Source organism: Cryptomeria japonica, chromosome 3 (genome assembly GCF_030272615.1).
Source record: "Cryptomeria japonica chromosome 3, Sugi_1.0, whole genome shotgun sequence".
Classification (NCBI taxonomy): domain Eukaryota; kingdom Viridiplantae; phylum Streptophyta; class Pinopsida; order Cupressales; family Cupressaceae; genus Cryptomeria; species Cryptomeria japonica.
Genome location: NC_081407.1, coordinates 745,643,158 through 745,670,800, shown reverse-complemented (window position 1 = coordinate 745,670,800; position 27,643 = coordinate 745,643,158).

Here is a 27,643-nt window from a genome sequence, read left to right as displayed (position 1 = left end):
CGCATCCTATCCCTGCTTGCCCTGGGTTGCCCCGAGAAGCCCCATCAAAGTTTAACTTCAGCCACCCTTCACCAGGGGGGTGCCATCTGCATGATGCTCTAGATTGAAGGCTGGTCGTAGGGCCTACACCTACAAAGGGGGGAAAGGACAAACCTTCCCAATGTTTTTTAATCTTTTCATCCCAGTAAGATATGGAAGCATTTTTAAGTGAACCCGAGGAAAGTCTGTTATTTACAAGCTCTATGACAGCTGACTCTATTTTATTAATGATTCTTAGGACATCTAGTTTTTCATTCTTAAAGATGCGCCTATTTCTTTCTTTCCAAAGTTCCCACATTATGGATGATGGGAGAGCTCTCCACAATCCTTTGAAGAGACAGCCTCTCTTAAGAAGAGGCCAAGCCGTAAGCATCCCTAAGATGGTGTTGGGAAAGGCTGCAGACCATTCAAGTTTATTGGTAAACCATATCCAACATTGATGAGCATAGGGATAGTTAAGGAGAATATGATTGGTGTCCTCTTCCTCTGCTTCGCATAGGGGGCATCTACTGGGACCCTCATAGCCCATACGCCTAAATTTGTCCGCAGTGAGGAGTTTGCTTTGGATTGCAAGCCAAGAGAAAATCCCTGCCTTAGGCAAACAGTTCCTATCCCAGCAAAGATTAAGTGGAAGTTCTACCTTAGGCCTTAAAACTGCTTTGGATATGTGAGAGTACCCATCCTTGGCATTGTATTCTCCTTTTAAGGAGCCTTCCCATACAAGCTTGTCCTTATCATGACTTAGGACAAAGTTCCTAGAATTGAGAATGGACAAGAGTTTGTGCTTGTCCCCAATCGAGATGACTTCATCATCCCTTTCGATCCATTGCCAGCCGACCCCCTCCTTTGAAGGGGATAGGTAACTGTTTAACAGGGGACCTCTTTTTGCTTCAAGAAGGACTCGGGTAGTCCCGAAGTCATGGATGTTTTCAATGGCTTTATAACCTCCCCATGAATCTGACCAAAAGAGAGCTTTGTCCCCTGAGCCTAAGTTCCAGGTAAGCCTGTCCGTGATGATCTTCCTACATTCAAGCATAAAGTTCCAAAGGCAGGAGCCTCTGGGGGGGTTGGGCTCCCTAAATATTTGGGATGGGTCATCTCCATTAAGGTACTTAAGGTTAAGTAATCTTGCCCATTTAAGATGTGGGTATCTGAATAATCTCCATACCAACTTTGCCCCCAATGCTCTTCCTTGGACTCGAACGTTTTTGATGCCAATACCCCCGTCCTCTTTGGGTGAGCATATCTTGTCCCACGAGATAAGTGAGATTTTGTGGTTGTTATCAGTTCCCTACCAGAAGAAACTTCTAAGATGGTTATTGATTTCAGCAAGTTTGGAAGAGGATAGCCACTGAAGGGAAATCTGGAAAATGGGCATCGTTGATAAGACTGATTTAACCAAAGTAGCTCTGCGAGCCGAAGATAGCCATTTCCCTTTCCAGGTGCTGATTTTAGATTTGATCTTATCCACTAAGTTATTCCATAAATTAGAGGGTCTCCTACCTCTGTCAAGGGGAATGCCTAAATATTTGCAAGGAAGGGATCCTATACTAATTTCTAGGACTCTGCAAATGTCTTTTTCTAGAGGGGGGTCTATGTTGAACATAAAGATAGCAGATTTAGCTAGATTAACCTCTTGACCTGAGGCTCTCATGTAGGAATTGAGAATATTTTTAAAAGCGCGAGCCTCCCCTATGTCACCTTGTCCGAAGAGCATTGTGTCATCCACAAATTGCTGGTGGGTAAAGGAGGGAAGGCCACTGGTGATGGGAATACCTTGAATCGTCCCTTTCTTTTTGGCCATCATAATAGCTCTTACCAGGGCTTCAGCCATAATGATAAAAAGAAAGGGAGATATAGGGTCCCCCTGCCTAAGCCCTCTTGAGCTACTAAAGAAGCCTACTGGGGAGCCATTAACTAGAACCGAGAATCTAGGGGTGGATATGCATTCGTAGATAAGGTTGATCCAAGTTTTCGAAAAGCCAAAGGCTTCCAAGCATTTGCAGAGGAAGCGGCAGTCAACTTTGTCATAAGCTTTAATAATGTCCAATTTGATTAACATGCTTGGTGATTTGTTAAGCTGAACTGAATGCAAAGCTTCCTGGGCGATAATCACCCCATCATAGATCGATCTTTCCATAACGAAGCCAGTTTGTTCTTCACTGATAATTAAGGGAAGGAGATTTTGGAGTCTAGCTGGTAAGGTTTTAGTTAAAAGTTTGTAAAAAGTGTTGCAAAGAGCAATTGGTCTGAAGTCATTGAAGCTCTCCGGGTTTTCTTTTTTTGGAATGAGGGCAAGGAAGGTGTTGTTGACTTCTTTAAGAATCATTCCTGAGTTCCTTACCCCTTCCAAGGCCTCTGTGATTTCTGTTCTCATAAAATCCCAGCATTTTTGAAAAAAGCTAGTGGGGAAGCCATCTGGACCCGGAGCTTTGTCTGAATTCATCTTGAAGAGGGCAGATTTAACCTCCTCCACAGAGAATTTCTTTAAAAGGATTTGGTTGTGGTCATTGGTTATGAGTTTCAGGATATTCTTAATGAAGTCGAGTTGGCCCATAAGGTCAGAGCCTTCAAGATTGTTTAGGATATTCTCATAGAACTTAGCTGCTTCAGACGCTACAATATTTGGTTAAGACAGGATGGAACCATGGTTGTTCACAATTTGAGAAATTCGATTGACCCCTCTCCTTTGCTTGATGCTATTGTGGAAGAACTTAGTATTTCGGTCCCCCTCCTTCAGCCAAGTCTCTCTGGACTTTTGTTTCCAAGAAATCTCTTCGCAGGATAGGATCTTATATTCTGAGAGAAGGGCCTTCTCCTTAAGGAAAAGATGCTCATCCATCCCTCTCTCTAGGACCTCAATATTAACCCTATTGAGATCATTCTCTATTGATGTTTTTTTGTCAAAAATGTTACCAAATTTGGTCCTATTCCACTCTAAGAGCTTCCTTTTTATAAGTTTTAGCTTACTTGCAACAATAAACATCTTCAAACCTGAGAAATTGGAGCTACTCAACCATTTTTCAAGTAAGCTTAGAAAGTTATCATCTCTAAACCACATATTCTCAAATTTGAAGGGACATTTTTTGGGGGTATCGTCTGATAATAAGTTTAATTGGAGTGGGGAATGGTCCGATCCTAATAAAGGAAGAGGCTCTGCCTTCAAGGAGTAATTCAGTTCTGAGAGGCCACAATAGATAAAGAACCTATCAAGTTTCTCTGCTATATTACAAAAACCAGATCTTCTATTGTTCCAGGTAAAGGCATTCTCTGCCATCTTGATTTCGAGCAAGGAATTCCTGTTGATCCAGAGATTGAAGTCTATAGCTGAAGGAGGAAGCTTGCTGCTTCCTCCTCTTTTATCTGAGGCTTTAGTGATTGCATTAAAATCTCCCCCAATGATACTAAGGTCGTTCGGGAAGCTTTTAAGAAAGATCTCAATATCCTTCCATACCTTCACCTTTTCATTATTCTGGATGGGCCATAAACATTAATTAGTTTGAAACTGAGGTTATTTTTGTAGTTTACAACCTCTCCTCCTATCCAGTTCTGCTGGATCTCTAGTGGTGTGAATGAAAGGGTTCTAGGATCCCAAATGATAGCCAAGCCCCCTGAAGCACCAGAGGCTGGGGAATGATTAAGTTGTCTAACCCCTAGTTTTTGCCCAAAGATAGATATCTCAGATGCATTCATTTTTGTTTCTTGAATTAATATTAAGTCAGGTTTAGAGTCAGAGATACAACACTTTAAGATGTGTTGTTTGTTAGGGGCATTCAATCCCCTAACATTCCATATTATGATTTTCATGGCTCTGTGGGGAGGTACTTCCCCTCCCCTACATTAAAAAGAGTAGATATTTTGGATTGACCCCTAGCTTCTCCATCCTTCAATCTCAATTCGGCTAAGGATCTCCTGCCCCTTCTTTTACTGAATTTAGCACAATCTGAGGAATCTTTTCTTTTAACAGAGCAAAGAATGCCCAAGGTGTTAGGATGCTGATTTTCCGCATTCTCTGATGCTATGAAGAGATCCTCTGTTTCTAAGTTAACTCTAGTAATATTTACTAGATTATTAACGAGGATATCCCTTTGTCTTTCCAATTCTTCGTTATCACAGATTTCATCAATCAATTGATCCATGAGGTCGTTTACTACTTCTTCCCCTATGAAATTGGCGATGATATCAACTTCCTTGGATACTTGGTCAGCCTTAGAAGCTATAGTTGTGTCAAGGTCAGCCTTTGGGGATGAAAGACTAGCCTTTTCCTCTAGAGGGGTTATCAGATTTGAAACTGGGAAGATTTGATCGGATTGCCGTGCAGTCTTTTCTAGATCTTGGGAAGAGTTACCCTTATCTTTTGAAAGTGATAGGGTAGTAAGATCCCGCAGAGGGGAAGTTTTTAAGGAGTTCTCTCTGTCTTGTGGGGTAAGAGAGCCTAATGGTGACATAATTGTCATCCCGGATTGTTCAATCTGGGGGAGCCCCTCACAAATTTTCCCTTCTTCCAAATTACCAATCCCGCTATAAGGGTCACCCATAGGAGGGACAAACGATAGAGGTGGTTGGGGCTGAGAACATGGGGACTTAATTAGGGATTTCTGATGACATAGAACCGGAGAAGGAAGATTAGTGCTGAAGTTATTGAAGCCTGTGATGGTGAAACCCCCTCCATCCACAAATCTAATTGGAGCTATTCTCGATTCAGTGATTAATTTAGGGAAAGCATTTTTTGAGGGGAACTTCCTTGGTCTATCCATTTCGAAAGGACCATTGTAGAAGGGTAATTCAAGAGATAAACTCAGATTATCATACTTTAGTGTTACTAGTTCGACAGTTTTAATGTTTATATTCATGTTGACAATCAGAAGATTGCTAAAGAAGCTTAAAGCTGATTTTTTAGCTTCTACAAATTTGCCTATTTTATTCCCTAAAATTCTTAAAAAGTCATTATTTCTTAGTTCAATTGGGATTCTTTCAAGTGATATAGCTCTATTAAGCATACATGAATTTAATTGCGAAGGATGAAAGAGGGTATGCCACTCCCAGCAGTCAAACCCTAAGCCCATGAACTCAAATAAACCCTTATTTAGTACTGAATTTTTAAAATTTTGATTACTGCATTCAATAGCTAAGAACTAATCAGGGAGGATGTCAATTTTTACCTGATTATTGACAGAAGACGCCACCCAGTTGGCAATTTGTTCAGACGGAATCCCCCAACTTTTCCATCGTGCAAAAAACATTCTTTCATTGCAATGCATTTGATACATATCCACTGTTTGGGAATCAATATCAATGATTATCCCATTGGGGCTATCTTTGGAAGATTTGCCAGCAGACATTTTAGTGGCTGAAGTCGTGGGACTGTTTGTCCGGTTAGGTTTTACAGAACCTTCCTTCCACCCAGGGTTGGGGTGTCGCTTAAAGCGATTTGATTGCCTTTCTGCCTTCTTGTTTCGGCACCTTACCAGCTGCCAATTTCGAACCCTGCCTTGGATCGAAGGAAGGGGAGCCCTAGCCGAAACAACCAGTGGGTATTTTGTTTTAGCAAAGAAAGCTTCCTGCTTGTTGATCCGAGATTTTGCTCTACTCAATTCATTTGCCCTAGCATCATTAGCCAGAATCGCAAAACGGTTCCCATAGCCATGATAAACACCTCGCAGAGGAAAGGGATGGTCGCAGAGAGAAGACTTGATTCTGTCTTTCGCGAGCATAGTCATTTTCGCCAATTTAGCATTCTCATTGAAGTTTTATATATATTAACAAAGCTAACAAAAGTTTATATTAAACACTTTAAAAAGTTTATAATTTTTTTTAAAAAGTACTTTATCATATTAAGTTTTTTTAATAAATTTTTAATATAAAATTGTTTTATTTTATTATTAATTAACATTTAATTTTTTTTTAAAGTTTGTTTAAATAGAGTTAAAGTTTTTTTAAAATTTAAATTTGTTATTCAACATTTGAAAATAACCTTTTAAAAAAAAAATTGGTTATTTTAAAAAGTTATTATTTCAATTTTATCTAAGGAGGTTATTTTTCGTCTTTTAAAACCTATCCATTATTTGTTCAAGTTTATTTTACTAGCATTTCTACTTTAATTCCCAAAATCAAATTAAATAGTTCTAATTATCATTCATGGAAAACACATATTTCCTTCATTTTTTCGTTTCAAACACCTTTTGGATGTTGCTATTGATAAAACCTCAGAGCCCGCTTCAACTGCTCCTCAAGCTGACCAAGACAGATGGAAGGCTCAAAATGAGGAAGCACTTGGTTTAATTGGTATTTCAATTGTTCCTGATTTGCATGTTCTAATTGGAAATTGTACAAAAGCGTATGAAGCTTGGGAAATTTTAAAAACAACTTATGATAGCTCAAATGAATCCCAAAAAATTCAACTTCAAGATCAACTCGAAGATCTCAGGCATACGAACTTTAAAACCATGGATGAATTCTTATTAAAGTTTGATTCTATTAATGGTCAATTAGCTGGTTTAGGAGTTACTCTAGCTGATTTACGTTTAATTCATCTTATTCTTAAAAAATGTCTTCCTCGTCAATTTCAGCAATTTATTACTAATATTCATGTTGAACTTGCGATTCCTAGTTTAGCTACTCAATTAACTCATGATATTTTTTTTAACTTATAATGTCAAGAGGAAGCTAAATTAATTCAATTTGGTCCTCTTAAAAGTAGTGAACATGCTTTTATGTCTAAAAATTAAAATCATAATAATAATTTTAGATCCAATAATAATAATCACAAATCTTCTAATTATAAATCTCATTTTAAATCCTATCATAACAACTCTCATAATAATACGTACAATAATCAAACTGTTGATTTTAAAATCTCAGATTAACAGTAAGAACAAAATCCAGAATTGTATCTTTGATAATGTTAATTTCCAGCTTATATTAATATGTAGGTTAAATGATTAATAATGAAAATTTAAACAAACATAGTAGAAGTTGAATGCATGAAACAACATAGACACATAACACAAGTTACTCTGGGAAACCTCCCTCTTGGAGGAAAAACCCAGCATGAAGTGATCCTCACATCTGATTATAAATTAGATGTAACATTCTGAGTACAACACTTATCTCTTAGGGCTGATGAAGATGATCAAACAGCAATCTGTTTTATGCTCCTTTGATGGCTAGGTCTGCACACAAGATAGTCTTAGATTTGCACTTTTATCCGCACCAGATCTGCACTTTTGGTGCACTTTAGGTCTGCACTTTAGTCCCACCTAAGTCTGCACCAAGTTGCGCACCTATCTGCCCTTCATCCTTGCATCTGCACTTCTTCACACCTGGGTTGCTCCAAGTGCATACACAGTTCGCACCCTTAGAAGGATAATCTCGCACATATGACTGAAGAAGTTCGCATAGAGCAGAGAGGTATTTCACCTTGATGAATAGTGTGTATGACTTGCAATTGTTGCTTGTATATATATGCAAGATGTGAGACCCATCTTTTGGGTCGGCTCAATAACTTTTGGCGCCAAACAATATTTTAGTTTACACGCCACATATGGGTCCTATCTTTGGCGCCTAAGTTACATGCTAAATGATATGACTTTGGGTCCATACATTTGACTAGGTGTGGCCTTTAGTTTTGGACATAATACAATAAGGATAGGGTCCAGCCCTATAAAGATTCACATAATATTGGAATAGGGCCCAACCTTGTTTATAATGAATTCTAAAGTTGCCTTTGGCAATTAGAATTCTTCTTTTATTTTGCTTCCTAGTTACAAAAAATCAACACTCCCTCTTAGCTAGGGAGAAAAATAATCTTACAACCAAGTTACGTGATTAGTGCCCAACCCTAAGTAATACACTCAATGTTCAATTGGTGATCCGAACTTAGCTATCAACTTCAATACTCCTTAGAGAGGATCACAATAAGTAGCTTGTAATAACATCACATAATAATAGCCCATAGTATCCATCTTGCATTCCCTGTAGAGGATGAATCCAAACTTTAACATGCACACCTACAAGTCATGAATTCATACATAAGTATATTCATGCACATCGTGGACTCTTTCCATGATATCCATCATTCATTGCCTGCTAAGGATGAAGGAGAACTTTCACTTTTATCTTCTCTCAGAGAAGATTGCAACACCATCTTTATTTCCATTTTGCACATAAGTATCCTCCTTAATCTTCTCCCAGAGAAGAATGCAATACCTTTACCTCAATCTTCTCCCAGAGAAGAATCTAACATCATAATCTTCCATCTTGCACACAAGCATAGAATGGATCCATAATAAACATAATCTTCCATCTTGCACACAAGCAAAGAATGGAATAAACATAATCTCCATCTTGCACACAAGCAAAGAATGGAATAAACATAATCCTCCATCTTGGACACATGCATACAATGGAACTACATAATATAATCTTCCAGCTCGCACACAAGCATAGACTGGATCCACCTTACATTGCTCGCAGAGGGTGGAGAGGATCTTTTCTACCATCTTACATTGCCTGCAAAGGATGGTTAACAATTACTCTTCTCCCTGAGAAGATTACAATACCATCTTACATTGCCCGCAGAGGATGGTTAACAATTACTCCTCCCTGAGAAGATTACAATACCATCTTACATTGCCCGCAGAGGATGGTTAACAATTACTCTTCTCCCTAAGAAGATTACAATACCACTTTACATTGCCCGCAGAGGGTGGTTTGATACAACACAATGTATCACTGAGGTTGAGACTCCCTCTCAACCAAGGCGGTGTTCTCCACAGCTCCAAGTCTATCTCAAGCTTCAAGAGACTTGATGAGAACATTTGCAACACAGGATTGTCCTGCCATAAAACACTAAATTGTCAGATATTTATATACAATTTTGATAATAAATCAAAACAACTTTAACAAGAATCTTGAGAAGCCACACTGCTTCTCTTGAGGCAACACTTGCAACAGTGAATTAGCTTCAGCAGTACTCAATGCAACTAAGGACTATTCACCGTAGGCCCAATGGATCATAGAGTATCCAAGATGAAGGAAATGCTTGAACTGTCTTCCTTATTTGTAGCATTTCTTGTTTAATCAGAACCTGAGATAATCTTCTAAGGTGATTACAGCTTCAACTCACAATCATTTGTGCTTTGAAAAGTATTTCGAGGTATGCTTAGCAACAACCATGCTTAGCCTTGTTCATGAAGCACTCGCCAATCAACTACCTGTCTTCAGTTGAATATGCAAAATCAGATTTAGCTACAGACATCCTCAACTTCTTCAAGTTAGTTTCCATATAACGTTACAATCTATCATTCTAAGTCTCAAGATATCAAGAGTATAATTGACTTAGAATAATTTCGTTGGATCCTTGACATAATTCTAACTTATATCCAATGTTTAGACTGTTGACATCAGTTATAGTACACTCATCCATATATGAAATCAGAATTATCATTTCAAATACTTTAGAGAAAAATGTTAGAACTTTACAAAACCCTAGGGTTGTCAAATGATTGCCAATTCTTTCATACCAAGTAATCATTATAGGACTCCCTCTTAATCCTTAACATTTGACAATCAAATATAAGAATCAATAAAGAAAGCACTCATCATATAAATATGAAGATACTAAATTTTCATTTCCCTTATTTTCACTTTCTATGAAAGGTCCCTATGACGTACCTTTAGTCATCCTTTCAGTAAGGAGATGAACTGAAGGTTTCTATAGGATTTCATACCTATTTCAAGCTCCCTCTGAAACTTGAATCAAATATTAACTTGAAGAGAACAATCAAAATTAAAATCAAATATAATTAATCATAAAAGAAAGCTTATCTCTTTCATTGGTTGTTTATCCTCCAGCATCCTTAAGCTATTCAAGCCCAAGAATCTCTAAAGGCTAAGAGGCCAACCTTACCCTTCACCTTTGACCCTAAGAGTTAAATGAGAGGCTGATGTACAAACTAGTCAACATCTGAATAGCCATGCCTGAAAGGAACCTTATATACTGATTAGAAGAACAAATGTCAGTTTCAGGCAAGCGATGTACATAACCAAGTTATCTGAACAAATGAAATTGATAAACCTTAGCGACTCGATTACAATATATAGTTGACCACATACATATGATTGATAAATATCAAATGGAACGAAATCTTCATACTTAGCTGAACAAGATCCTAATTATATTCAGCTTTGATGGAAGTAGAATAAACTAACAAGTGAAATGCTTACCTCAACCTGTAGTAACCTCAATGCTAATCATAGGAGGAAGCCACTGTCTTATTGAATCATTCATCTTTCACTCTTCCTACATATGCTATTTACTGCAACACATACTAACCTCTACTATGTAGGACAGAGCATCAAAGCATCATCATAACCAATTAACAATGATATGTTGTTCTTATAAGTGTATAAAAGCATTGATATATCATTGTCTAGAGAAGCCCTATGAAGACATAGAACCAATCATCCAACAATAAGAGACATACCTTGCCAGGGTGATGGAATGATCACAGCCAATCGAAAGAGGTCCTTTTTGTGCCATCAAGTAACACAAAACAACAACAATGGGACAAGGAAAGATTGGCATTTCATGCCTAGCAGCAACACCTAGGTCCAATAATAGAGTGTTGCATGTCTAGTAGCAAAATGAATCTATCATTCAATAAAAAAAAAATTTCAATCATCATTAATATTGGATCAGATCACATCAAGGGTTAAGAATCATGAAATATATATCAATCTAGGGTTTCGACCAAAATACTTGACACAAAGAAATTTAAATAATTACGAAACCTAGAAAATATGCAAACCCTCGATAATACTCTTGATGTGATAGAAAATAAGTTAGAGCATCCTTAGCTTTAGATAAGCCCCAACTAGGGTTATAACAACAAGGCACACCGATGCAAATGCTCAAGAGAAGTGAACCCTTCTTGAGAGCAGGGGAATGAAGACACTTATTTGATTGAATCCTTCATACCTTTGATGTGGACCCGTCAATGCCCTTATTCTTCAATCTGATTCCCAAACATTTAGTAAGTCATTCCCCTCAAAGGGTACAAACTTTCCAGGAGGCAAAATTGAGTGCCCCATCAAGTCTATCCTCTATCTTCAACCCTGCCATTATCTTAATCTGAAAAACGAACAGCAACCAAAAGTAAAAGCTTACTGAAATCTGAATGTTAGTATAACCTTAGCTTTGATACCATGTTGATTTTAAAATCTGGGATTAACAGTAAGAACAAAATCCAGAATTGTATCTTTGATAATGTTAATTTCCAGCTTATATTAACCTATAGGTTAAATGATTAATAATGAAAATTTAAACAAACATAGTAGAAGTTGAATGCATGAAACAGCATAGACACATAACACAAGTTACCCTGGGAAACCTCCCTCTTGAAGGAAAAACCCAGCATGAAGTGATCCTCAGATCTAATTATAAATTAGATGTAACATTCTGAGTACAACACTTATCTCAAGGGGCTGATGAAGATGATCAAACAGCAATCTGTTTTATGCTCCTTCGATGGCTAGGTCTGCACACAAGATAGTCTTGGATTTGCACTTTTATCTGTACCAGATCTGCACTTTTGGTGCACTTTAGGTCTGCACTAAATCTGCACTTTAGTCGCACCTAAGTCTGCACCAAGTTGCGCACCTATCTGCCCTTCATCCTTGCATCTGCACTTGCCTGCACTGCACTCTCTGTGCACTGATTTGCATTGCACCAGCCCGCACCAAGGTGTGCATCAAGTGCACATCCATCTGCACTTCTTCACACCTAGACTGCTCCAAGTGCATACACAGTTTGCACCCTTAGAAGGATAATCTCGCACATATGACAGAAGAAGTTCGCATAGAGCAGAGAGGTATTTCACCTTGATGAATAGTGTGTATGACTTGCAATTGTTGCTTGTATATATATGCAAGATGTGAGACCCATCCTTTGGGTCTGCTCAAAGACTTTTGGCGCCAAACAATATTTTAGTTTACACGCCACATATGGGTCCTATCTTTGGCGCCTAAGTTACATGCTAAATGATATGACTTTGGGTCCATACGTTTGACTAGGTATGGCCTTTAGTTTTGGACATAATACAATAAGGATAGGGTCCAGCCCTATAAAGATTCACATAGTATTGGAATAGGGCCCAACCCTGTTTATAATGAATTCTAATGTTGCCTTTGGCAATTAGAATTCATCTTTTATTTTGCTTCCTAGTTACAAAAAATCAACACAAACAAATAATTCTCATACAAGACCCCATTGCACATATTGTGGGAAAGATGGACATATTAGTAATAATAATAATAATAATTTTAAATCCAATAATTTTATGTCTAAAAATCAAAATCATAATAATAATTTTAGATCCAATAATAATAATCATAATCATAATAATAATCACAAATCTTCTAATTATCAATCTCATTCTAAATCCTATCATAACAATTCTCATAATAATAATCATAATAATACGTACAATAATCAAAGGAATAATTCTCAAACAAGACCCCATTGCACATATTGTGGGAAAGATGGACATATTACTAATGATTGTTTTAAGAAGCAAAATGGTAAAAAGCCCATGAACCAAAATAATCAAAATAATCAACAACATAAACCTCATTATAAGAAAGGTAATAATAATGGTAATTCATCTCGTCATGCATTTAAATGTACTTATAATATTTCCCAATCACTTGAGTGGATTGTTGATTCTGGTGCATCTCAACATGTTACTTCTCATAAAGAATGTTCTAAATCTTTGCATCCTGATACTTCCAATATTCTTGTTCAATTAGCTAATAATCATAGTTGCAAAGTTGAAGCTATTGGTGATGTGAATGTTCCTAATGGGAAATTACATGATGTTCTTTATGTTCCTGAATTAAAATCAAATTTGCTTTCAGTTCCTAAACTTTGTCAAGATTATAAGATTAACTTTTATAGAGGCATGTGTTATATTATTGATCCAAAAACTAATCATGTTATTGCTACTGCTAAAATGGATACTGATAACTTATTCAAGTTCTAGGAATTTGCTCCTACAAAGTATTCCTTGCTTACTACTATTGATTTTAATATATGGCATGAAAGACTTGGCCATCTCAATTCTGATTATATTTCATTGATGCAAAAAGCAAATATGGTTGATGGATTGCCTACTATTGTTCATTCTCAAATTGTTTGCAATGGTTGCATGAGTGATAAGATGCATAGGGAACCCTTTCCTCATGGTCAATCTAGGAGGGCATATACTAAATTGCATCTAGTTCATAGTGATCTCTTGGGTCCCATGGAGAATCCCTCCATCCAAGGTTCAAGGTATGCTCTTACCTTTGTTGATGATTTTTCAAGGAGAACATGGATATATTTCCTTCATAGTAAGGATCAAGTGCTTGATGTGTTTACTGAATTTCATATGTTTGTAGAAAGGCAATCTGGTTCTAAAATTAAGATTCTTCATGCTGACAATGGAAGAGAATATGTCAATAATGCATTTAATGCTTATTTTAACTCTTTTGGAAATAAACATGATCTTACCATTTCTTATACACCACAACAAAATGGTGTGACCGAACGGAAGCATAGGACCATTGTGGAAATGGCAAGATGTTTATTGCATGCAAAAAAAATGGATTACAAGTTTTGGGCTAAAGCTATGGCTTGTGCAACTTATTTAATTAATAGAACACCTACCAAAGCCTTAAAGGATAAAACTCCTGAAGAAGCTTGGTCTCGTAGAAAGCCCAATTTGCAGAATTTAAGAAGTTTTGGTTCCACGGCTTATGTTCACAAACCTAAGGAGAAAAGACAAAAATTAGATGCTAAATCTTCTCCTTTTATTTTTGTTGGTTATGATGAAAATACTACAGGTTATAGAGTTTACAATCCTATTACTAACAAGCTAAAAGTTGCAAGAGATGTTTGTATTGCAGAAAAAGGCATTCATGATTGTTCTAAAGTGGAGGATAATGAACTTGCTCAAAGCAAAGTTGTGCTTGTGGAGGACCAACCTCCTTCTCTTAACCCTACTCCTAATGCATCTCTTTCTATTCCTTCTAGTGATAGTGATGATGATGGTAATAACTCTACTCCTCATGACTCTTCTTCTAGTGATGAATCCACTACTTCTAAAAGAAGACCTAAATGGTTTAAATCTTTAATTCAAGATAGTGATGAATACTTAGCTAGAATGGATAGAATTCAAGCTAGAAGAGTTAATTATTGTAATTATGCTTTAATGACTACTATTATAAATTCTAATGATCCTAACACATTTGATCAAGCTAAAAAATCAACCACATTGGCAAAAAGCAATGAAGGAAGAATATGATACTTTAATTTCTAACCAAACTTGGGATTTAGTTCCCTTGCCTCATAGTAAAAATCTTGTTTCTTGCAAGTGGCTTTATAAAACTAAATTGAATGTTAATAATCAAGTTAGTAAATTTAAAGCTAGATTAATTTGCTAGATTAGTTGCTAGAAGTTTTTCTCAAATTGAAGGCTTAGATTATACTGAAACTTTTGCTCCTGTTGCTAAAATGCCTACAATTAAACTTGTGCTTGCTTTAGCTTCTAGAATGAATTGGCCTATTCACCAAATGGATGTTAAAAGTGTTTTTCTTAATGGTGATTTACGTGAAGAAATTTATATGTCTCAACCTCTTGGTTTTATTAAAGAAGGTAATGCACACTTAGTTTGTAAATTAAAGAAATCAATTTATGGATTAAAGCAATCTCCTAGGGAGTGATATTCAAAGATTAATGCATTCTTTCTTTCTCAAGGCCTTATTAGAAGTAAATGTTGAGACATTGTCATAACCCCTCTTTGGACATTGGATTAAATAAACACGATAATTAAAACATTTATTAATTAACATTTAATAATATTGGAAAATCGTCTCATTTATGAGACTTCACGATTTTCCTCTAATATATAATTATTAATGTTTATTATTATTTGTTATGATTATTATTTATTATTATTGTTATATATGATTATTATTTATTATTATTTATATAGTAACTATCAAACAATTATTATGCAATAAGCGTTGGAATAGATTGAGAACCCATTAGAAAAATCGAAAATATCTCTTGAAGCCAAACTTTAATGTTTACCGTGATGAGAACAGGTAAACACGGGAATCATTATAAATACCGATGAATCAATTATCGGAAGTGTTTGACTATTAATTCATATTGTATAACCCATATGCATCAAACCTAATAGAACTCTTTTTCCTTCATACCCGTGGAAGAATGGAGAGTCACGAATGCGGAAGATCTGTACTTAGACCGTTAAAGAGTCTTCTATATTTGAAATCATGACTCATATTCCTTGCGGGCATTCACTCGATTGCGGGCCATGAGATGATGGCGGTGATGAAGCAAAGACTATCGTGTTGCAAGCGATTCATTACACCGTTCCAGTCTATCATTCATATTCTTAAGATCAGACAAGGTATAGACTTATATAGAGGAGATAAAGATATCGAGTATGAAATAAATCAAGGGATTTGATAAGCTATACCCCATCCTCGTAATCAAGGAATGCAGACTCTAAGGACATTACAATTAAACAGAAGATAACAGAGAACTTGTTCGGAGGTCATATCTTCATCATCAGCAATAAGAAGCCGATAATACATTATTGATCAATCCATTGAGGCAGGTATATAAAGAAAGAGGAAGTATCGATCCCTTAAACGTATGGAGTTAATGAAGGTATCGATTTATAGAGATCTGCATACCCTCCATAAACAATCAAATTATCATACCAAATCGATAATCTATGTCAATAATAATATGATAAAAGGTGCATTACTAATATCAATTAAGGGTATCGATTTAGAAGACTAAGCGATTAGCATACAAATGGAATGGTGTGATTGGTATACAACAGTTAGCATTTGTTATTAAGGTAATTTGTAATCATCGTGATAATGAAGGGAAGTGTCTCATCCTTACCAAAGGGTGCGATCCTTTCAGTTTGAAGATATATAAGCAAGATCTTTCCCATTCCATTGGGCATCATGCGATTATATTTTCAGTTTATTTATATCCTCGTGGGAGCGCTTAGTTGAACCATAAACCTATTAAGTCATGGATGCACAATTACAAAGGAAGTGTTCAAGGGAGATAGCATCATAAGAACATCGCAAAGGCAAGAAAATATCAAACCTGAGACAGTGGTAATAATATCCAGATCGACCACCATTGATCATTACAATTATAAAGATATTGGATCATTAGAAAACCTTTATCTCTTATTTATCCTTTATTGGATCTGCTCGTTTGAGCATAAGCTTGTTGGCCTATTTCGGTTGCTTAGATCAAAAGAAAATATCAGAAACAGCACCATTTTTTGCAAGTGCAAATCTTCTACATCAGAAACAGAATCATTCTCTTGTTGCAAGCATATAATTACACATCTGAAACAGAAACATATCACTACCAACGATATTAGCATCATATATAAATATACATAACATATATTCAAGTGTTAAATCAGAAATAGCAATTCATCACTCTAGGCGATAGAAAGACATTATAGCATGTTATCCATTGTTAAATCAGAGAAGGCTAACATAAGATTGAATATCAAGATCATCTTGCATATTTAACATCAGACATATCAGATATAGCAGAGATAATCTCATCAGCGTGAATTGCACTAAGTGCAGATATATAGATCAGATCATCTGGCATATATGTGATTGTTCAATCAGAGATAGCAGTGATCAACATTTAATCTATATATATATTGTTCCTTGCATAATATTATTATTGTATATATATATTATATCAATTGCATAATATTATTATTGTATATATATATTATATCAATTGCATAATTCAAAGTGTTAACATAGATCAAATTCATAGTAATAATTGAGACTTAAAGGAAATAAGTCTCTTGCGATGGATTTTGCAAGACAGTTGTCCCAAATTCACAAGTTATCCTAAAAGGGGACATCACAGTGGTATGAGAGTATTGTATTTTGTGAATATATTGCTTTGTATCATAAAATGGGACATTACAGACATGGACCAGCTAGGACTCGAACCTACGACCTTCCATACGCTGCTGGAGTGCTCTACCACTGAGCTGCTGGCCCCTCTTGGACCAGTCCATCGTCAATCCAGGTGTGGCTTATTTCCAACACCAACACCCCCCCTTAAGCCACACCTCTCGTGTGCTTGGAGCTCCTAGCCTGGACTTGGCTCTAATACCATGTTGAGACATGGACCAGCTAGGACTCGAACCTAGGACCTTCCATACGCTGCTGGAGTGCTCTACCACTGAGTTACTGGCCCCTCTTGGACCAGTCCATCGTCGGTCCAGGTGTGGCTTATTTCCAACACCAACAGTAAAAATGATCCTAAATTGTATATTAAACATAGTGAAGATGATATTATCATTATTATCTTGTATGTAGATGATTTGATTCTTACTTCAAGTTCCAATACTTTGATTTCTGATATTAAGTTTCAACTTAATCAAAAAGTTCAAATAACTGATTTAGGTCTTTTACATTATTTCTTAGGACTGCAAATTTGGCAAACCTCTAAAGGAATTTTTCTATCTAAAAGTAAATATGCTCAAGATCTCATACATAAGTTTAAAATGAATGATGCTAATCATGTTTCAATTCCTATTGAATTAGGCACTGAGTTAATGCTTGATATGCAAACTCCACTTGTTGATCCTATTTTGTATAGATAATTAGTTGGAAGTTTGAATTATTTAACTCTTATTAGGCCAGATATTGCTTATATTGTTGGTTTGGTTTCAAGATTCATGTCTAAACCTCAACAAACACACTTTAAAGTTGCTAAAAGAATTTTAAGATATATTAAAGGAACTATTAATGTAGGTTTGTTTTCTGATGCAAATTCTGATCTTACTTTAAACGGTTTTACTGATTCCGATCTAGGTGGAGATCCCAATGATGGGAAATCTACTTGTGGTTAATGTTTTTTTGTTGGTTCAGGAGCAATTTCTTGGAATAGTAAAAAGCAACAATCTACCTCTCTTGGATCCACTGAAGTTGAGTACAAAGGATGCACTAATGCTTGCAAATAAGCCTTGTGGCTTAGAAGACTACTCAAAGATTTGGGTCTACCTCAACATGAAACAACTCCATCGTATTGTGACAACCAAAGTGCCATTGCCTTGGCTAAAAATCCGGTTTTCCATGCAAGGACAAAGTGCATTGCTCTCCAACACCACTTTATTAGAGAACAAATTGAAGACAAGCAAGTTTCACTCCTTTATTGCGAGGGGGAAGACCAAGTTGCAGAAATTTTGACCAAGCCACTATGTAAAGAAAAATTCCAATTTCATTGTAAAAATCTTGGATTGCAACCCATTGAAGGGTTTGATGTAAACTCCCCAAGTAAAGCCTAAGGGGGGGTGTTAGAATATTTAATTTTTACTTGGCTTAGGTTTATTTGTATTTAGTTTAGGATATTCCTTTGAATTCTTACATGTAATTTGTCCTCGAGTACATATGTGAGGACAAGTCATTTCTTTTACTTTCCTTTATTAAGGAATATTAGATTTCCTCCATAAGAGGATGTGGACACATGGCACACATATTTTATGAATGGTGGCATTCATAGATTTGGGAATTACTTTGTAACTCCTCTCATCTCTATTTAAGAGATGTCTCCTCTCTCATTTCTTCTTAATAATATTATTGTAAAGAGCTTCTTGCTCCCTCTCTATCTCTCTCATTTTAGGCATTGCCTCATTCATAATAACACAAGGGGTTTTTCTTTGCTTTTCCCCTTTCAAAAGTTCTTGTGCCTCCTTCACATTTGGGTGATTGCTCCAAGGTTTTTGCATTTCTCTTGGTAACATTTATTTCATCAATAAACTTACTTGGATTTTGTTTTTCTTTCCTTTCTCTTGTATTTCTTTTCATGTCTAAAGGTTGATTGGAGGTATTTTCAGTCAATTTTCAGAGCTCCTTTTAGTTGTTACAAGTCTGAAAAATCCATTGTAGGCGGTTGTCCTCAAAATTCTTCATTTCCAGCCACCTACCCACTTAAGTGATTTTGCTTGGAGCTCATTCCTTTGTCATTTTTTAATTATTTTCACAGATTTTCACTACTTTGCAAGGTGCTGGTAACTCTGAAGCAAGTAATTTTAAGACTTGTCCTCCAAATTTTATCTTTACTAGTCATACTTACATTCCTAGATATGATTGCTTTCATCATTGAGGTTGATTTTCATCAAGTTTGTGCACATTTGGGTGATTGCAACATGTTTTTAGAGATTAATTAGTGGAGTTGCAAGTTGTCTTCAAATTTGCTGGCAACCATTGTTGACTTTGGAGGTTGTCTTCAGACATAGTTTTGTGTCAAAACATAACCTTTCACACCTTTCCTTATTCATTGTTTAATCCAGTATACTCTTTTGCACTCTAACTTGAACATAATTTTTAAATATAAGGATGTGTTTTCAGACTATGGTCTGAAAATTATTGATTTTAATGAATTTCATGAGGGTTTTATACCCTAACCTTGTCACATTTTTTAATTCAATTGTTGAAATCTATTGAGAATGTGGATTATTTTCCCGATTTCCATATCCAAATTAGTCTAAATCATTAGGAAATCAGAATTTTTGTCAAGAATATTTTTCGAAGTTCTAACTTCTAACTTCATACAGGTACAATGTCGAAGTTCGGACTCAAGGAAAGGAGAGAACAACAGAAGATAGTTGAGACTGGATTCTATCCAAAATCTAAGATGTCGTCCAGATGGAAGGAGGTTGCAAACACGAACATGCATTTCCTGAACATGAACCAGATGCGACAAAGTATGTTCGGAATTGGGAGCCAGATTCCTTCCCCAGCCTATGTGAACATTATGAAGAGTGGCATTTATCAGGCTGGTGGATTTCCGCAATCCATACAATGCAATGAGCTTATCTTGGAGTGTGCACGATGTTATGATCCTCGCTTCCGAATGATCAAGACTCCTAAGGGTGTCATCATTGCCTACCTTGCTGAGGATGCAATTGTTGAGGTGCTTGGAATTCCACGTGGAGCGAACATGAAAGATATAACTAAGGATGAATATGAAGACCGAGATAAGAACAAGATGGATGCATGCAAGACCATAGTAAACAAGGAGTGGATGATTGAGCTTAGGACTCATCCTTCCAAGGCTCCAAACACACTCATGTGCACAGACCTCAAAGAGGAATATAGTGATTTAGTATTCCTGCTTAACCGAGTGATGGGGATGGCGCAGGGTGCAATATACAAAGCATGGATGTTCTATTTCATCCAGGATTGTCTAAAAGGAACGTTCATAAATTGGTATAGAATCCTAAGTGACAATCTAGACTTTCAGCTAAAGAATGTGGAGCGGTCCAGGTCATTCCCCATAACTTCCTATTTAGTGTACCTGCTTGCACAATTTGTTACATACAAGGGATTGATATGCAGAGGTGAAGTCGGGAATAGACAAGGACAATCCAGGAGTTATGAGTGTTATCCACAGCTGAACATGTATAGAATTGAAGATTATAAGAGAGTGAATGATGTATTCACAATGTACATAACACAAATGTTGCAATGTAGAACCCACAGGAGGTTGCCCAAGGAGGCAACAAGGCTGATAAAGAAATATGGATCGTGGTATATACAGTTTCCCACTTTCACATACCTTTAGGCTTCCTAGGTATCCTTCTGACAGAGTGATCTTGCTGGAAGTGGTGAGACAGCTTCTGGAGTTTGATTCTATCCAGAAATAAAAGCACAGAATGGGCATGTAATTTCCTATTTCAGTTGGGAAGACATTGGAGGTTTGTCAGTCCGCATTTGAAGCCAACACAGCCAATGAAGAACTTGCATTCTATCGATTTGCAAAATACAAGAGAAGAGAAAGGTTTGATCCAGGTAAGAAAGTTGGAAGGATCGGGAGAGAAAAGTTCATCCACAAGGTAGACATAGAAGATTATTGGGCCAACTTGATGGACGAGCAAGCAGTAAGGAGACGAATGTGGTCCAGAATGTCAGTAGATTTCATGAGGAAATGTGGACGTTTCCTCATTCCTAACCAAGTATTATATGACAGGGATCATACGCATCCACAATATGAAAATGAAATGAAGGCGGCAATTCTATTGCCTAATTGGTCAGAATTATAAGAAATAGATTTGAATGTATTTATGAGAAAGGTCTTGAGTTTCTCCCAAGTATGGGTGGATATTAAGATGAACAAGTTAGTTGATATGGGTGTCACCTTCCCTTATGAAAAGATGAAACGTGAAAAATCCACTTCCGAAGATGATCAGAGGGTTATCAGTGATATCAGGACTCATGTGGATGAGGAGAGTCAAGCTCCCAAGAGAAGGAAGAACACACCAGGAGAAGTCAAGGCTAGAGGGAAGAAGATTGAGGAGGTCAAGAAAAATAAACAAAAGACTATCATTCTTTCGCCTATCATTCCTTCACCACCCCTTAATGTCTCATCAATCTAGGAAGTTGAAGTGCCAGAACAAAACAAGGGGACTGAGCAATGTTCCAACACAATTATTCTACCAGAGAATATTCAAGATTTACATGCCACAACAACATCTGCTCCACCTAAAGAGGATGATGATCAGACGGGATCCCCTGTTGTCCTTTTGGAGGTTAGTTTCGGAAAGAATGTATGACATTTGACCAGGAATAATCCTGATGATGATGTTGATGTTATCTCGGCATTGAGAGAGCTTGATCGAGAGATGTGTCTTGATGATGGAATGGAGATGGCTACTATTCCTGATTGGCTGATCAAGAGTATGGAGAAAAGTAAGAAAATGATAGAGGCATAGCTTATTGATGATATTGATGACTACTTAGCTAGGAACAATAAGGAGCCAAAGCCTAAGAGAGCTGAGATTTTGTCACACATAGCTAGAAATGAGACACGAATGCAGATTGCGAGGGTGGTTGTTCCTATTGCAGGTGTGACGGCAGACATTGCTACTCCTATGGATTTCCAGATTACTTTAGTTGCCCTCGACCATACTACGAGAGAGCAAGAATTTCAAGAGGTTGGTTATAACCTTAGGGCAATCAGTGTGAGATTGGACAAAGAATTTGAAGAAAAGGAGAAGTACAAAAAAGAGAATATCAGACTTAGAGAGTACATTGTAGGGATAAGACGTGAGAATCCCACCATTATTTCCCCTATTGCAATTGATCATGGACGACGTTCACATTATGAGGCAGCGAGAGATACACTCTTGAAGGTAGACAAGTGGATTGAAAATACAAAGAGACAAGTGGATGATTTGCTTACTCAGTTTGTCTAGGAATTTGCCAGGACAATGGGGCTCATATTCAGAATACAGTATCTAGAGGGAGTTTGGGAAGAATTCAGACCTATTCAGAAGAAGACTATTCCACACCTCAGAGCTTTGAAGAAGATTCCTAGGTCCACATTGGTTAGGGAGAATGTTGTGCACAATGGAGATAGATACGATTTCCATGGCTGGTATTGTTCATTAGCCATGAAGAAATCAACTAATTAGAGCGCACGACTGAGTTGTACAAAGATGGAAGGATCACTTCATGATATTCAGTTGGAGATCCTTGCCTCTATTGAGGAGTTATTGGGGGTTGATATTAATGAGGCTAGTGGTTTACACTAGCAGAATTAAGAAACAAAATGAAATTTATGTATTTTAATCAATTGGACTCTTTGAAGAAGAGTTAGATGATTTGGTCGCTTTGTTGATTCATGTTCATAGTTCGCAGAAGCTCATGCCAGATTGGGAGAACACTGTGGATGCTTGCTCGGATGCATTGGACGTGAATGATTTGCAGCAGGCTACCTTACCCAACATTTCCATGGAGGAGTTAGATTCTGTATTGGTTAGATTCTTGGAGTATGCTAGGAGAGAGAGAGATGCAGGGAGGAATCTTCTAGAAGATTCTCTATTTGATGACTATGTATCTTTCTATTGGGCCATATGTTGGTGGCACCATTTTTTATGTAAACCCTAATTAGGGCAACTCTAGAGTTTTGTTGGCATGATCTTGGCCCTTGATTTAGTTTTAATCTTGGCCATCCATTTTGTATGAGACTCTATATATACCTCATTGCCTCTAATTTGTAAGAGAGTTTTTGTAGAATTGTTGGTATATACTGCAGCTATTTGAATATAAATCATTGTTCAACTTGATGGTGATTTTGTCTTTCAAGTGTTGTTTGGCATTCAAGGTTCTCAATTCCTCCAAGTTAGATTAGAATTTGTTTTCATGTTTGTTAGTGTGAATGAAAGATTTGTTGAATATATTTGTGTGGAATGTTGAAAACCTATGTAGCAACGGTCGGATAATTCTTATCCTTGATTGTACTTCACTGTGTTTGCATCACGATATTATGTGATGATTGATTTGCTCTATAAATCATTTCATATTATACAGAGCATTGTTTATGTTTTGCATATCAATTGTTAAAAGCGTTGATTGTTAAGTCAGAGTATCGATAACTAATTATATCAATTACTAATTGTTTAACCTTTGCGTATGTTTACCATTGATTACCAATGGTCGTTCCTCCACATAGGAGTCATGACTCTATGTGGAATCATGTCGATTCCACATGGAGTTGTGACTCTATGTGGACCACCGAGGATGTTTATATATCTCAGTCTATTTCAATTGATGTGCAATAGATGATGTGGTAATAAATATAGGTGCAGTTGATATTGTGGTGAAAGTTACAGCAGTCGACTTCATAGCACTTACAGCAGTCGATATTATTGTTCTGATACCAAACAATATTTTGTGTATATATGATGCCACATATGTATGTGGTCAGCGATCAAGAATATAGATATTCGGTATGATATATGCAGTGAGAAGGACAATAAACCCTTCGTATTATGTGAGAACAGTGTGCGGTCTGAAAGCATAGTTACAGTATAAAGTATTCACCATATTCAAACTTGGACAGTTCGAATATCAGAATTAAGGAATTCTGATCTATCTATAACAGTGAATAAGAATTATATTATTTGCAATACTGAATACATTAAGTTATCAAACATATATTATACATTGAACCAATTAATATTAAATTCTTGAGCTAAAGTATTGAACATATGTGTTATTAAAATTCTAAAATTATCTACCTATTTAAATCTGATCAAATTTAACATAGTATCAGAGCCAGCATAAGGAAAAGATCAGATCAGATTTATTTAGGCAAGACTACTCTCCATATATCCTCGAATTCCTCAACTCCCTTCTATACATCAAAATGGTGAATGGTGTTAGAATTTGAGGATCGTCTTGAAGGAGCTTCCAACTTTGTATCTTGGAAGTTTAGGATCATGATTGCCATAAGAGACAACGAATTAGATGAATTCGTAAAGAAAGCTATACCTAAACCTGATGAAGAAAGTGAAAAACCCCAATGGATGAAAAACAACAATAAAGCTATGAAAATATTGGTGGATGCAATGAAAGACCATATTGTACCTATTATCTCAAAATTGGAAACGGCCTATGATATGTTCAAATCATTAGAAAACATGTATGAGATAAACATCACAAGCCAAGCTCTTGCTCCAAAGCAACAACTCCATCATGTCAAAATGACAAAAGGGAGGATTACTGAATTAAAAGATCAACTCTCTACTATAGGTCACACAATAGAGAGCAAAGAGTTAACTATGCTAGCACTAAATGGTCTCCCCTCCTCATGGGAGGCATTTATTCAAGGGATAAGTGCAAGATCAAAACTTCCTAAGGTTGATCGATTAAAGCAAGATTGCATTCAAGAAAAGTCTAGATTGGCTATAAGAGGCATTGGCCAAAGCTCCATAAATGAAGACATTCATGCTCTTGTCTCCCACTCCACAAAGATGAAAAGGAAGAAAAATAAGGAATATAATGGTGCTCTCAGATTCAAAAGAAGGAAGGATATTTCAGAAATCCAATGCTTTAGATGTGACAAATATGGTCAATATGCAATGCAATGTCCTACCAAGACTATGCCTCAAGCTTCCATTGCGGATGTTGGTGAAACTCTTCCACAAAAGGATTCAGATGGGTTCATATTTTGACTTGAAAGAGATAAGTTATTCTTTTATGATTGAATAATGTTCCTATGTAGTTATTAATTCATGCAATTACATTATGCGTGTTATTTGTGAATCAACATTGTTAGCAGATGTTTGTTTACAACAGTTTACAACAAACTGCATCTAGATATCCTATGGTTAAATTTCTTTAATTTACTATGAGAAACTTATCCCTTACATCCAGGACATCCTTAGGATCACGGCTTGTGAAATTTTAGAGTTTTATTTGTGATGAAGAGATTGAAATTCGGGAGGAATATGCAGAGGACTTTAGTGGACATTTTGAAATTTTGAATTTCCATTTTTTATGAAACAATATTTACTTACAGAAGTGCTACAGTCATCTTGGAAAAGCTATAAGTAATTTGTGAAGGGCTCGATCTTATGACAGTAGATCCACGATGGTTTGGATCTAGCACTTTCAGAAGTATGAGGATCATACCAGAAAATGAGAGTCTTCTGAAGCCAAATATCTTCCATGATTGGGTCCATGTGAGCAGGCGATGCTTTCATAACAGAGGGAGCAACTAAGAAGATCTACTTCAAATGAATATCCAAGAATCTTGGTCATATTGATTCAGAGGGAGTGGACTATGTCAAAATAGTTTCTCTAGAAATTAAGCAGAGAATTATGATTCATGAGATGAAATCAAATGGATATAGACTGGAAGGTCTTTATACTAACTCCCAAGTCATGGTAATTTAGAATAGATGAATACTTGACAAGCTTCGAATACACCAAGAGTGATGCAGACTCCAACCTTGTATTTCATGAAAGGTCAAGGCATGTGGAAAGGTATGCTATTCAATTAAGATACATTAGTACTAATGAGCAGACGATGGACATTCTCACCAAACCTCTTCTCGTTATAAAGTGTGTACTTTCAAGGTAAGTTTGGTATGGTAAAGAATGAACTCCTAGCTGAGATTCAGTCTCAGCATCATTGATTTAGTTATATGTTATACTAATGTATTCTTCTATTTGAGCAAAGATGTTTAAAGTGTAAACTCTTCATGCAACTTATTAATCTGATATGGTTCATGATTAATGTCATGTGTGTGACTCCATGACAACATCACGTGAGAGGATTCGTGATGGCCTTCTTATACTTGTGTGTTCCCTCTGGATGAGCCATGGTGGATATCATTGTGAGGTGATGATCTCTCAATGATAAACACTTGTATATCTGATCATTATTGTAAGGTGACGATCTTACAATATTGATTGATCACACCATTATGATGGATATCATGAGACCTGATATCTATGGATATGTCATGATGGTTGATATCTCTAGAAGTAATATCTATGGATATACCATAATGGTGGATATCATGACACGTGATATCCGTGGATAACCCATAATGGTTGATGTTACATAAAGAGATATTCATGGTGGATATTATGTGACATAATATCCGTGGACATGCCATGAAGTAATATCCTTAGATATACCAGGATGGTGGATATCATGAGACGTGATATCCGTGGACAAGCCATGATGGTGGATATTACATTAAAAGATTTATGGTGGACATGTCACATGATATCCGTGGATATGCCATCACTCCTGATATCACACTCAGGTGATATCTTTCTCTCACACAATAGATGAAGCTATTGTGCTCACAATGTGGTGATATAACTTATTAGAATAGAAGAATTCCTCCCTAGCTAAGAGGGAGTGTTGAAAAACTATGTAGCAACGGTCGGATAATTCTTATCCTTGATCGTACTTCACTGTGTTTGCATCACGATATTATGTGATGATTGATTTTCTCTATAAATCATTTCAGATTATACATAGCATTGTTTATGTTTGTATATTGATTGTTAAGAGCATTGATTGTTAAGTCATAGTCTCGGTAACTAATTATATCAATTACTAATTGTTTAACCTTTGTGTATGTTTACCATTGATTACCAATGGTCGTTCCTCCACATAGCAGTCACAACTCAATGTGGAATCATGTTGATTCCACATAGAGCCATGACACTGTGTGGACCACCGAGGATGTCTATATATCTCGGTCTATTTCAATTGATGTGCAATAGATGAAGTGGTAATAAATATAGGTGCATTCAATATTGTGGTGAAAGTTACTGTTGTCAATGAAGCCTACACCCTTGCTAAAGCTGTGAACTTTAGCTGCCTATTGAAACATGGGAGCACTTCTAGGTTGTGGGTAACCTAAAACTGAAATGGACCTCCAGAGCAAGCTGGTTCTTTCTAACTAGCATTCACCTAAACCTAACGATTTTGTTGAGAAAAGAGAAGAAGGAGAACATAAAAATGAAACTACTATCTAACAGGTGATACACCAAAATAAATACCAAGAAACCTGGACAAACTGATTAACACACGAAATAACCAGTAATAATAGGAAACCTTGCACAAATCAAAAAGTTCATAACCTCTACATCAACACTTCATAAGAAGGGTGTAAAGATTATAATCTCAACAGGAGAAAAGATGTTTTCTCACAA